Source organism: Lolium rigidum, chromosome 3 (assembly GCF_022539505.1).
Source record: "Lolium rigidum isolate FL_2022 chromosome 3, APGP_CSIRO_Lrig_0.1, whole genome shotgun sequence".
NCBI lineage: Eukaryota > Viridiplantae > Streptophyta > Magnoliopsida > Poales > Poaceae > Lolium > Lolium rigidum.
In genome coordinates, this window is record NC_061510.1 from 382403589 (window position 1) to 382416173 (window position 12585).

The 12585-nt window shown below is 41.2% G+C and overlaps 1 pseudogene; it reads right to left on the reverse strand.

Moving 5' to 3' along the window:
- Positions 1-222: 222 nt before the first annotated feature.
- On the reverse strand, positions 223-9047 carry LOC124697537 (annotated as a pseudogene).
- Positions 9048-12585: the final 3538 nt, after the last annotated feature.

A 12585-nucleotide genomic window follows, 5' to 3' on the forward strand; every position in this document is an offset into this window, starting at 1 on the left:
TCGATATTGGCTTAAAATTATCATCAAATGAATGTTGAAGAAAAGAAAACAACTGATACATGGAAAAGCTCTAGATCTGATCCCAGTTCCTCCTGAGCTTCTAGGTGACCAATACCAGCAAGAGACGAAACGGTTCTTGCGAAATCTCCGCGTTCCAGGTCAACGTCCAGCTGACAGTCATTGGCAAACTGCAGAACACCATCCATGGAACAAATGGGAGGATTAGGCAGCTTTGAGGAGGGTACAAAGTGAGTTGGGCGCGTTGACACAGAGCTTGAACTTCTACTCGGCAATGGCCTGCAAACATAACTAAAGATCACATCATCTGTGAGCATCTGCGGATTCACAAAATATAATCTAAGACTGACAGTTGGTTCGGTTTGCGCCGTTGTTTAAATCACACAAGAACTGAACTGGTTACCTGTGAAGAGCCCAGGGTGCTTGTCAGGGTGCCACCTCAGGGCAGACGCGCGGAACCTGCACCATCGCTACAGGTAACTCAGGTCAGCACCAATGGGATGCATTGATACAAAATTTTGTAATGGTGGCAAGACAAAGGCAATTTGAGGAGCCATGACAGAGGGGAAATTCACGCTGTTTTGACATCATCTAGGGTTAGTTGACCACACAGTGGCAACCAAAGGGTGACCCTGTGAGCATGTGAGCCAAAGCAAGTTATTTCACTGATGCCGTCAACATCGTCACTTTCGTCTACGCTGTTGCTTGCAACTCGCTGTCTTCGTGATGCACCGGCCTGTTTAAAATCTAAATCCAGATGATGATTCTCCAAAGTGAAAACTCTCACATGACATACTAGACCAAATAAACCACGATCCTCACTAAAGATGGTTTCGAAAATGTTTCAGGATTTACGTAAGTGTCTCATAGAAAAAGTTGTAGAACTTCTCCTTGTCCCTCTTGTCGACAAAAATAAATATGCTCGTCTAAGTGTCATTTATTATGATAAAAGCTACTTGAAGTGATCTGTATGGTCAATAGCACAAATCAATGCTATAAAACCTGGGAAAGTTCAATAAAGCACTGCATGAAACAGGAACCACACAATGTAATATATAATCAGGATCCATGTAGTTGATATGTAGGCTGTAGCAGTTGTTTGCCGGTATATATTCGCATGTTTCCATGTTAATAAATCATGTCGGAGGTGGCGTTTTGGCACACGCGTGCATATGCACCCATTATAGAAAATAATAAAAAAACAATTTTAAAAATGTCAAAAAAATCTGACATGATTTTTTTGGTATACATCATGACATCATATGTTCGTTCACAAGTTTTCGTGGAAAAACAACATTTTATGTGGTGTGTACAAAAAAGACAAAAAAAATCCTGTATGTAGTCGTGTTACAGCATCAAAATTTGTCTTTTTTACAGGAGCCACAGAAAAATGTTTTTGTTTTTGAAAACTTGTGTACCAACATAAAATGTCTAGATGTATATGTAAAAATTTAGTTCAGAATTTTTTAACACTTTGAAATGTGGATTCATATAATGGGAGCATATGCTCCTATGAGCCAAAGTGCATTTCCCAATCATGTCCACATATGTAACTATGTAAGATATGCAGAAAAGGCAACAATAACAGACCATGCAAACAGCTTGATGAGGTCCTATGGGGGCCACTAGAGTGATATAAAATCTACACATAACAATTCAGAAATCCTAGATGACCACGTTGATATTTCCAAGGCAGCATCACAGGAAAACCAAAATATGCATCTATTGTGCTAAGAGGGAACCATATATTTTCTTTGATGGTGTACTCCTTGTCGAGACTTTGTTGAACTGTGATCCTGAGGTAATTTTTTTGAAGGTTTTGAATCGTGGAATATCATGTGAATTGACAAAGCTTCCCATACGTCCATCCTGGAGGGAACACAGGTGCATCACAAACTTAAGATACCATAGCAATAATAAATGGATGGTGGGTATTTTCGAAAACTCTTATCTTTGCAGAGCCCCTTAATTAGCCCAGTCAAGGAAGGATAAGAAAGTTCAAATGACAAACTCAAATAGAAATTTCACCTGTATATGAGGTGTTGACTTTTCCATATAGAAGGTAATCTTTCAGGGCCTTCTTTCTTTCTGCTCGTTTTTGACGAACAACGCATCTCTCATATTTCTGTTGAAGAGTTAATACCCATGAGGCCATGAGAACTATATCAATCAGTGTCAAATCGTACCTAATAATTGTCACGCAATCAAGTTGAAACACCAAAGTTATTTTACTTTTTGATGAATCGAAATTGCTTTAGCTACTGCACGCCTGACAGTAAAACAGCTAAAGCTGCCCAATTTCATTTTGACAAATCGAACTGTGGTATCTAGCTATAAAACCTTATTTTCTATCAAGTTTCCAGAAAACCATAAATATTACGAAGAGCTCTATTTAGTTGCATGAGCACGCAAACGATGCTGCAGTGCAAATTTCTATAGAAACATGAATCCTACACTTCTCGTACAAAATTGTTGTGAATCAAAGGAGGCCTTAGTTTAGTTTGGAGGGTGTGTATTGGTTATCGCTGTATGCAGTTACTGAGCATGCTAATTCTTATCTTGTATTTGCATTAGGTATCAGGCATCAGGCATCGCGATACAGCAAATCACTTTGTATATTTCTATCTTGCCTTTGCATCAGGCATTAAGTTAAATTGCTGATCTGGGATTCTGGAATTCCAAATATGTTCGATATCAACTAAAATTATGCTGATGGCAGTACCTGAGCATACTTGCCCTATCATGCATTTGCATCAGGCATTGCATGAGAGGGATATCTTTGACCTCTTCCTCCCTGAGTTCGATAAACCTTGGGTGATCCACTTAAGGGAAACTTGCTGCTGTTCTACAAACCTCTGCTCTTGGAGGCCCAACACTGTCTACAAGAATAGAAGCTCCCGTAGACATCAAGCACTTTTCTGGCGCCGTTGCCGGGGAGGAAAGGTAAAAAGGCACTCATACTCCGGTCCCAGGTAACAGTACTTTTCTGGCGCCATTGTATTTGTGCTCGAAGCTATTTCCTTTAGATCCTGCAATTGCATCTTTTTGTTTCTTGTTTACACTAGTTTGGCATAATGGACAACAATGAGCTTCTTATTCTATTTCCTGATTTAAAACATGGATTGTTTGATGCGAAAATTGAAAAACCTATGGAATCTTATTTGCATGCTGGTAGTAATATTAGTATGAACGCTTTGAACGCCATTGTTGATAATGATATAGAAAGTTCTAAGCTTGGGGAAGCTGGTTTTCATGATCTTTTTAGTCCCCCAAGCATTGAGGAGAAAATTTTCTTTGATGATACTTTGCCTCCTATTTCTGTTGATTATAATGATAGTGGTCTTTTGGTGCCACCTACTATGGAGAGTAAATTTTGTTGTGATTATACTATGCCTCCTACACTCGATGAGAATAATAATGATAGCTACTTTGTTGAATTTGCTCCCACTATTACTAATAAAATTGATTATGCTTATGTGGAGAGTAATAATTTTATGCATGAGACTCATGATAAGAATGCTTTATGTGATAGTTATATTGTTGAGTTTGCTCATGATGCTACTGAAAGTTATTATGAGAGAGGAAAATATGGTTGTAGAAATTTTCATGTTACTAAAACACCTCTCTATGTGCTGAAATTTTTGAAGCTACACTTGTTTTATCTTCCTATGCTTGTTACTTTGTTCCTCATGAACTTGTTTATTTACAAGATTCCTATGCATAGGAAGCAGGTTAGACTTAAATGTGTTTTGAATTTGCCTCTTGATGCTCTCTTTTGCTTCACATACTATCTCTTGCGAGTGCATCATTAAAACTGCTGAGCCCATCTTAATGGCTAAAAAGAAAGAACTTCTTGGGAGATAACCCATGTGTTATTTTGCTACAGTACTTTGTTTTATATTTGTGTCTTGGAAGTTGTTTACTACTGTATCAACCTCTCCTTATCTTAGTTTTGTGTTTTGTTGTGCCAAGTAAAGTCTTTGATAGTAAAGTAAGTACTAGATTTGGATTACTGCGCAGTTCCAGATTTCTTTGCTGTCACGAATCTGGGTCTAATTCTCTGTAGGTAACTCAGAAAATTATGCCAATTTACGTGAGTGATCCTTAGATATGTACGCAACTTTCATTCAATTTGGGCATTTTCATTTGAGCAAGTCTGGTGCCCTTTTAAAATTCGTCTTTACGGACTGTTCTGTTTTGACAGATTCTGCCTTTTATTTCGCATTGCTTCTTTCGCTGTGTTGGATGGATTTCTTTGTTCCATTACCTTCCAGTAGCTTTGAGCAATGTCCAGAAGTGTTAAGAATGATTGTGTCACCTCTGAACATGTGAGTTTTTGATTATGCACTAACCCTCTAATGAGTTTGTTTCGAGTTTGGTGTGGAGGAAGTTTTCAAGGGTCAAGAGAGGAGGTTGATATACTATGATCAAGGAGAGTGAAAACTCTAAGCTTGGGGATGCCCCGGTGGTTCACCCCTGCATATTCTAAGAAGACTCAAGCGTCTAAGCTTGGGGATGCCCAAGGCATCCCCTTCTTCATCGACAAATTATCAGGTTCCTTCTCTTGAAACTATATTTTTATTCGGCCACATCTTATGTACTTTACTTGGAGCGTCTGTGTGATTTTGTTTTTGTTTTTGTTTGAATAAATGCTTGTGTGGGAGAGAGACACGCTCCGCTGGTTCATATGAACACATGTGTTCTTAGCTTTTAATTTTCATGGCGAAGTTTCTTCTTCGTTAATTTGTTATATGGTTGGAATTGGAAAATGATACATGTAGTAAATTGCTATAATGTCTTGGATAATGTGATACTTGGCAATTGTTGTGCTCATGTTTAAGCTCTTGCATCATATGCTTGGCACCCATTAATGAAGAAATACATAGAGCTTGTTAAAATTTGGTTTGCATATTTGGTTTCTCTAGAGTCTAGATAACATCTAGTATTGAGTTTTGAACAACAAGGAAGACGGTGTAGAGTCTTATAATGCTTACAATATGTCTTTTATGTGAGTTTTGCTTGCACCGGTTCATCCTTGTGTTTGTTTCAAATAACCTTGCTAGCCTAAACCTTGTATCGAGAGGGAATACTTCTCATGCATCCAAAATCCTTGAGCCAACCACTATGCCATTTGTGTCCACCATACCTACCTACTACATGGTATTTCTCCGCCATTCCAAAGTAAATTGCTTGAGTGCTACCTTTAAATAATTCAAAATTTATCACCTCTTATTTGTGTCAATGTTTTATAGCTCATGAGAAAGTATGTGGTGTTTTATCTTTCGATCTTGTCATTTACTTTTGACAGACTTTCACAATGGACTAGTGGCACATCCGCTTATCCAATAATTTTGCAAAAAGAGCTGGCAATGGGGTTCCCAGCCCCGATTAATTAACTTTCATTAATAATTCTCTTCACATGTTTTGCTCGATTCATCGGTAAGCAACTTAATTTTGCAAATAGACACTCCTTCATGGTATGTGATTGTTGGAAGGCACCCGAGGATTCGGTTAGCCATGGCTTGTGTAAGCAAAAGGTTGGGAGGAGTGTCATCCATAAATAAAGAAAAACTAAACTAAAGTACATGTGTAAACAAAAGAGAAGAGGGATGATCTACCTTCTTTGGTAGAGATAACGTCCTTCATGGGAGCCGCTCTTGAAAGTCTGGTTGATGAGGTAGTTAGAGTGCCCACTACCATTCGTTGACAACAACAAACACCTCTCAAAATTTTACTTTTATGCTCTCTTTATGTTTTCAAAATAAAAGCTCTAGCACAAATATAACAATCGATGCTTTCCTCTTTGAAGGACCATTCTTTTTACTTTTATGTTGAGTCAGTTCACCTATCTCTCTCCACCTCAAGAAGCAAACACTTGTGTGAACTGTGCATTGATTCCTACATACTTGCATATTGTACTTGTTATATTACTCTATGTTGACAATTATCCATGAGATATACATGTTACAAGTTGAAAGCAACCGCTGAAACTTAATCTTCCTTTGTGTTGCTTCAATACCTTTACTTTGATTTATTGCTTTATGAGTTAACTCTTATGCAAGACTTATTGATGCTTGTCTTGAAGTACTATTCATGAAAAGTCTTTGCTTTATGATTCAGTTGTTTACTCATGTCATTACCATTGTTTTGATCGCTGCATTCATTACATATGTTTACAATATGATCAAGTTTATGATGGCATGTCACTTCAGAAATTATCTTTGTTATCGTTTTACCTGCTCGGGACGAGCGAGAACTAAGCTTGGGGATGCTTGATACGTCTCCGACGTATCGATAATTTCTTATGTTCTATGCCATATTATTGATGATACCTACATGTTTTATGCACACTTTATGTCATATTCGTGCATTTTACTGGAACTAACCTATTAACAAGATGCCGAAGTGCCGGTTCCTGTTTTCTGCTGTTTTTGGTTTCGAAATCCTAGTAACGAAATATTCTCGGAATTGGACGAAATCAAGACCCGGGTTCCTATTTTCACCGGAAGCATCCGGAACACCGGGAAGGACCGGAGGGGGCACTGGGCCCCCGGACCATAGGCCGGCGCGGCCCAGGCCCCGGCCGCGCCGCCATATGGTGTGGCCACCCCTTCGACCCTCCTGCGCCGCCTCTTCGCCTATATAAAGCCTCCGTCGCGAAACCCACGAGACGAAGAACCACGATACGGAAAACCTTCCGGAGCCGCCGCCATCGCGAAGCCAAGATCCGGGGGACGGGAGTCTCGTTCCGGCACCCTGCCGGAGCGGGGAAGTGCCCCGGAAGGCTTCTCCATCGACACCGCTGCCATCTCCACCGCCATCTTCATCACCGCTGCTTGCTCCCATGAGGGGGGAGTAGTTCTCCATCGAGGCTCGGGGCTGTACCGGTAGCTATGTGGTTCATCTCTCTCCTATGTGCTTCAATACAATAATCTCATGAGCTGCCTTACATGATTGAGATTCATATGATGATGCTTGTAATCTAGATGTCACTATGCTAGTCAAGTGAGTTTTACTTATGTGATCTCCGGAGACTCCTTGTCCCACGTGTGTAAAGGTGACAGTGTGTGCACCGTGTGAGTCTCTTAGGCTATATTTCACAGAATACTTACTCACTGTTATGAATGGCGTAGTGAAGTGCTTATTTATATCTCTTTATGATTGCAATGTGTTTTGTATCACAATTTATCTATGTGCTACTCTAGTGATGTTATTAAAGTAGTTTATTCCTCCTGCACGGTGTAATGGTGACGAGTGTGTACATCCGTGTTAGTACTTGGCATATGCTATGATCATGATCTCTTGTAGATTGTGGAGTTAATTATCATTATGATAGTATTGATGTGATCTATTCCTCCTACGTGGCGTGAAGGTGACGAGTGTGCATGCTATGTTAGTACTTGGTTTAGTCGTGTTGATCTTTCTTGCACTCTAAGGTTATTTAAATATGAACATTGAATTGTGGAGCTTGTTAACTCCGGCATTGAGGGTTCGTGTAATCCTACGCAATGTGTTCATCATCCAACAAGAGTGTAGAGTATGCATTTATCTATTCTGTTATGTGATCAATGTTGAGAGTGTCCACTAGTGAAAGTCTAATCCCTAGGCCTTGTTCCTAAATACTGCTATCGCTGCTTGTTTACTGTTTTACTGCGTTACTAAAGTTAAACTGCTCATGTATGCATGACATTGACGATTCTCATGTTCCCAATCAAAGAACAGTTGACATGGACGGGCATTAAGTTAAATAGCTGATTTGAGATTCTGGAATTCCAAGCATGCTCAATATCAACTAGAATTATGCTACTACAGTGCAAATTTATATAGGAAAATTATGCTACTACAGTGCGATTTTTCTGGAAAGAAGGAAGGATAAGAAAGTTCAAATGACAACTCAAATAGAAATTTCACCTGTATATGAGGTGTTGGCTTTTCCATACAAAGGTAATCTTTGAGGGCCTTCTTTCCTGCTGCTCGTTTTTTTACGAACAACGTATCTCTCATATTTCTGTTGAAGAGTTAATACCCATGAGAACTATATTAATCAGTGTCAAATGGTACCTAATAGTTGTAACACAATCAAGTTGAAACACCTATAATTTATTTTAATTTTCCGATCAAGCGGATTTTCTTTAGCTAATGCACGCCTGACAGTAAAATAGCTAAAGCCGCCCAATTTCATTTTGACAAATCGAACTGTGGCATCTAGCTACAAAATCTAATTTGCTATCAAGTTTCCAGAAAACCATAAATATTACGAAGAGCTCTATTTAGTTGCATGAGTACGCAAAAATCCTAAGGAAGATTTCCAGTAAAATACATCTTACTACCTTAGTATAATTCCTTGCAGTCCCTTGCATTATCTCGACACACTTACTTCCTATCTTCCATTTACACCAGTCACCACGATACATCAAGTCACTAGGTACGACCATATCTTGCATTTTCTTTAGGCACTAAGTTAACCCGTTGATCTGAGATTATTGACTAGTTAATTGTCCAAGGACGAGCCAAATGTGTAACACTGAAAACATGGAGGTTCATCGTCCATAACCAATCAAGATGTCGGTGGTTCAATATTCAGATTTGGGAATTTAAGTGTTCATTATTGTTCAAGAATCGTGTTCAGATGCTTAGTTTAAGAGTTACAGAATAAGCATCTACCGGTAGCAGTGACATGCTGAGCACCGCTAGAGCTTACGATTTTACAGCTGCATAGACAAGAAAAGCTATCAATTATCATCGAACTATGCCAAATGTTCCTGTGCGCATGTAAGCACATTTCACACATGGTAATCGATTCGACAAAACTAACTTTATCACCGCTCATCTTTTCCGTAACCAGAAGAGGATTCACTAGAAATCGAACATGAGGAGAAAAAAGAGGAAGAGAACTCAGGCGGCCAGACCTTGGAATCCCACTTTGCCATCCACTTTGCGGGCGAGACAGGCCTGGAGTGGAAAGAAGCCGCTGCACAGAGGTGGTTCCGCAGTCCGGGAAGGGTCTTGCTCCATGAGGCAGCGTTCATAGCTGCGCTCCGGGCGAATCTCCAATTCTCCCTTGCACAGAGGAGAAAAAATGGCGATCGAGGATGACGAAGAAGATTTAAGCTGGCATCAGCTGTGGTCTCCTTCCTCCGCCGCTGGGGTTTTTAGACAAGACCGCACCTTTCTTCCCCTCCTCCCTCGCCGGCGGCCGCTTTTTTTTTTTTTTTTGTTCCTACCCACGCACCTTTTTTTTTGAGGTTGTCCTACCCACGCACCTATGAGAGAAAGCCGAGTATGGTCCGGTACAGGCCCATGAGCGAACGGATAATGTAACCCAGGCTGCACTCGACCATCTCACGGCTCAGCCCGGCCCGGTTAATTTGTGACCAAGTCGAGGTTGGCTGGTCTACTTCTGACCAAGTTTACCTTCCTCGCGGCCGCAGAGTCGTGATCGCCGCCACACAAATCCATCGGAAAACCGCAACCGCTCTCCTGCCATGGCTGCGCCCAGCTCCGGCGACGCGGCTTCACCATGGTCTTCCCTCCCCATGGATCTGGTCAGCCTGGTCGGGTGGCGGGTGCTAGCGGGAGACCTGCTGGATTACGTCCGCTTCCGCGCCGCGTGTACGCATTGGCGATCCAGCACGGTCTGCCCGCTCGGGCGCGGCATCACCGACCCACGCTTCCACCCGCGCCGGTGGATGATGTTGCCTGATGGCCACGGCGTACACCCTGCCCACGGCAAGAAGCGCTTCTTCAACCTCTCCACGGGAGTTTTCGCCCGGGTTTGTCACCCGTTTCTCACCGGCCTCTATCACGTCCTCGACTCGGTCAACGGCCTCCTCCTGCTGCAACGACCCTACAACCCCACCGTATGGCTCCTTAACCCTTTCACAGGCGACACCGTGAACTTTCCGCCGCTAGTGCCCCTCCTAAAACCACACTGGAACATGGGACAAAATCGTGCGACGGAGCTCAATTTCGTCGCATCCTTAAGTGTGAGTGCGGATGGGACCGTCACGGCCATGATCGTGCATCAGTATATTCAACATGTATTCTTCGCAACAACCAAGGACCAACAGTGGAGCGTCTCGACGTGGTGTCTCTCCGCGCCAATATCATTCCAAGGGAAGCTATATATACTGGAGCCTCTAGTCACGCATAGTACTGAGCGACGTATACTACGGCTTGATCCACCTTGCTATGAGCATGGTGCCGGTGTTCCTTCTTTCATGCCACCAAAGATGATTGCAACCTGTCCGACGGACAAAATCTGTTGCTTGCTTGCTGAATGCGACTCCGAGATTCTACTGGTCGGTTACGATGATACGCTGCTTCCTACATCCAAGCTAGCGGTCTACAGATTAGCTGATCTTGCCATGGGCAAGGTTGCCCCGATAACAAGCATTGGCGGCAACACTCTCTTTCTTGATATCAAAACGACTGCCAACATTACATACGTCGTGAAGAGTATGACTAGCAGCTCCAGGGCGATGCCTATCATCGCGAACAATACTATCATACGCAACCGCTACGGTTATCCTTGGCAGTATGACCTAGGCACCGGCATATGGTCGCAAATTATGGGCGAATGTGTTGATCAGGGTCAAAGCGCCACCAGAGGTTGCAATTGCAACCTCATCCACCACATCTATCAGAGTTGCCATTGTAAGTACCGACCGGTGGGGGAGTGGTTAATGATATGATTTTATTGCAGTTCCTCATCTACAGCCTCAGTACCCTTAATTAATTTGTGTAGCTTCCAGCTGAGATGATACTGATGAAGTTTTTTTATTGGTGATGTATGCGTGCTTCCATGTGCATGCCTGTGTATTTTTCCTTTGATCTTAAATTGCATTAATTAAGTAGTAGTTGATATGGTTTTACATATTCATTTGCCAAAAGTTTTTTCTACTTATTTTGAAAGGGGGGCAAAAGTTTTACCCCATTCATTGAATAAGAAAGAGTTTTAGTTTGTTACAAGCCAAGTGAAAACTCGGGATACAAAAGGATCACTCTCGCGGTATGATGGAACCTAAGTGCGTAGCACCCGCCGCGCTCCATAGAGCCGCCTCTCCCTTAATGACAAGGGATTAACTTATCAATGCCTACGTATTGTAGACTAGGGTTTTAGTCGGAAGTAGAGGGCAAGTAGATCTCGAAGGTTTCAGTCGAAAAGTACTCGACGATTATGAAAACTAGGTTATTGATACAGATATGGACAGATGCTAACCTGACATGAACGACAACTTCAATCCCATGGGCTACAGTTCTGTAAATCTATATAAAAAAATGAACAACAGCAATTGCAATTAGCAAAGGCTCGAAAACTCAAGCAGCTACAACCAGTAAAGCTCTTATCCTCTCAACTACAAAAACTGATGTGCTTAGCTTGGACCTGAAGTCATATAAAAACCCCACTTTACTCTTCATATAAACCTGGAGGTCAAGGCTGTGAAGACTCTTATTTTTCTGGCCTCTTTAAACAACAGTACAAAAGAATCAACAACCTGAAAGCATCTTAGAGGAAGTGCTCATTAAGAACCTCCATAGACGCACTACAGGAATGGGGCTATATGCCGAGAGCCGGGAACCCTCGGCGTAGCATGCTTTGGCCCTCAACGTAGGCAATGCCGAGGGCCGCCCTCGGCATAGCTCCTCGGCGTGTAAGTCCCTCGGCAAAGGCACTATCGCCGTCGGCGTAGCCCGGCCTTCGGCGTAGCACGCTACGCCGACGGCAAAACCCTCGGCATAGACTTTTAAAAAATTCAAATTTTCCGTTTCCAAAAAAATTCAAAAAAAAAATTCGAAAAAAATATATTTTTTTCTATATGCCGACGGCAAAACCCTAGGCATAGACATTTAAAAATTTTAAAATTTTAATTTCTTTTACACCATTTTTTCTTTTTTTTTCTTTTTTTTACTTATTTATCTTTCACCCAATACACTTTTAATTCTAACTACACTTAATCTTACGTCAAATTACAATCATGGTTAAACTTCCCAGTCGGTCACCCATCCTCACACTACTCTAGCCTCAGCACACTTAACTTCTTGGTTCCATTCGGATGAGCTTCTATTATAGAATTGACACCTCTTGCTGATAATAATAGCATATCAACCCTATTAACCCTTGAACCGTGATGCACACTTCTTTATTTTTGAATCCCAAACAATTACTTAAGTAGACAACAATGAATATATATAAGTAATAATAATAATGAATTCAAATAAAAATAAAATGATTTTATTTTTTGGTCTTTTTTCTATTTAATATTGAATAATTAATATCTTTAAATCGGAAAATCAAAATTCCACAAATAATATGTCTAAATCGATCAGAAAAATGAGAGGAATCTAAATATAATATACATATCATCATTTGAACCTAAAAATTAGAGGAATCCAAATATGACGCCCAATTTGCCATGTGGCCAAAACAGCCCCCTCGCGAGATGCGAAATGGCCGTATCGGGTGGGCTGGTGCACCGTTCGCCAACACGCTAAACGGACAAAAATTAGCACATAAAGTGATGTGTTATAGACATAAAAACATTTTTTGAGGAATTTATTGAGTGA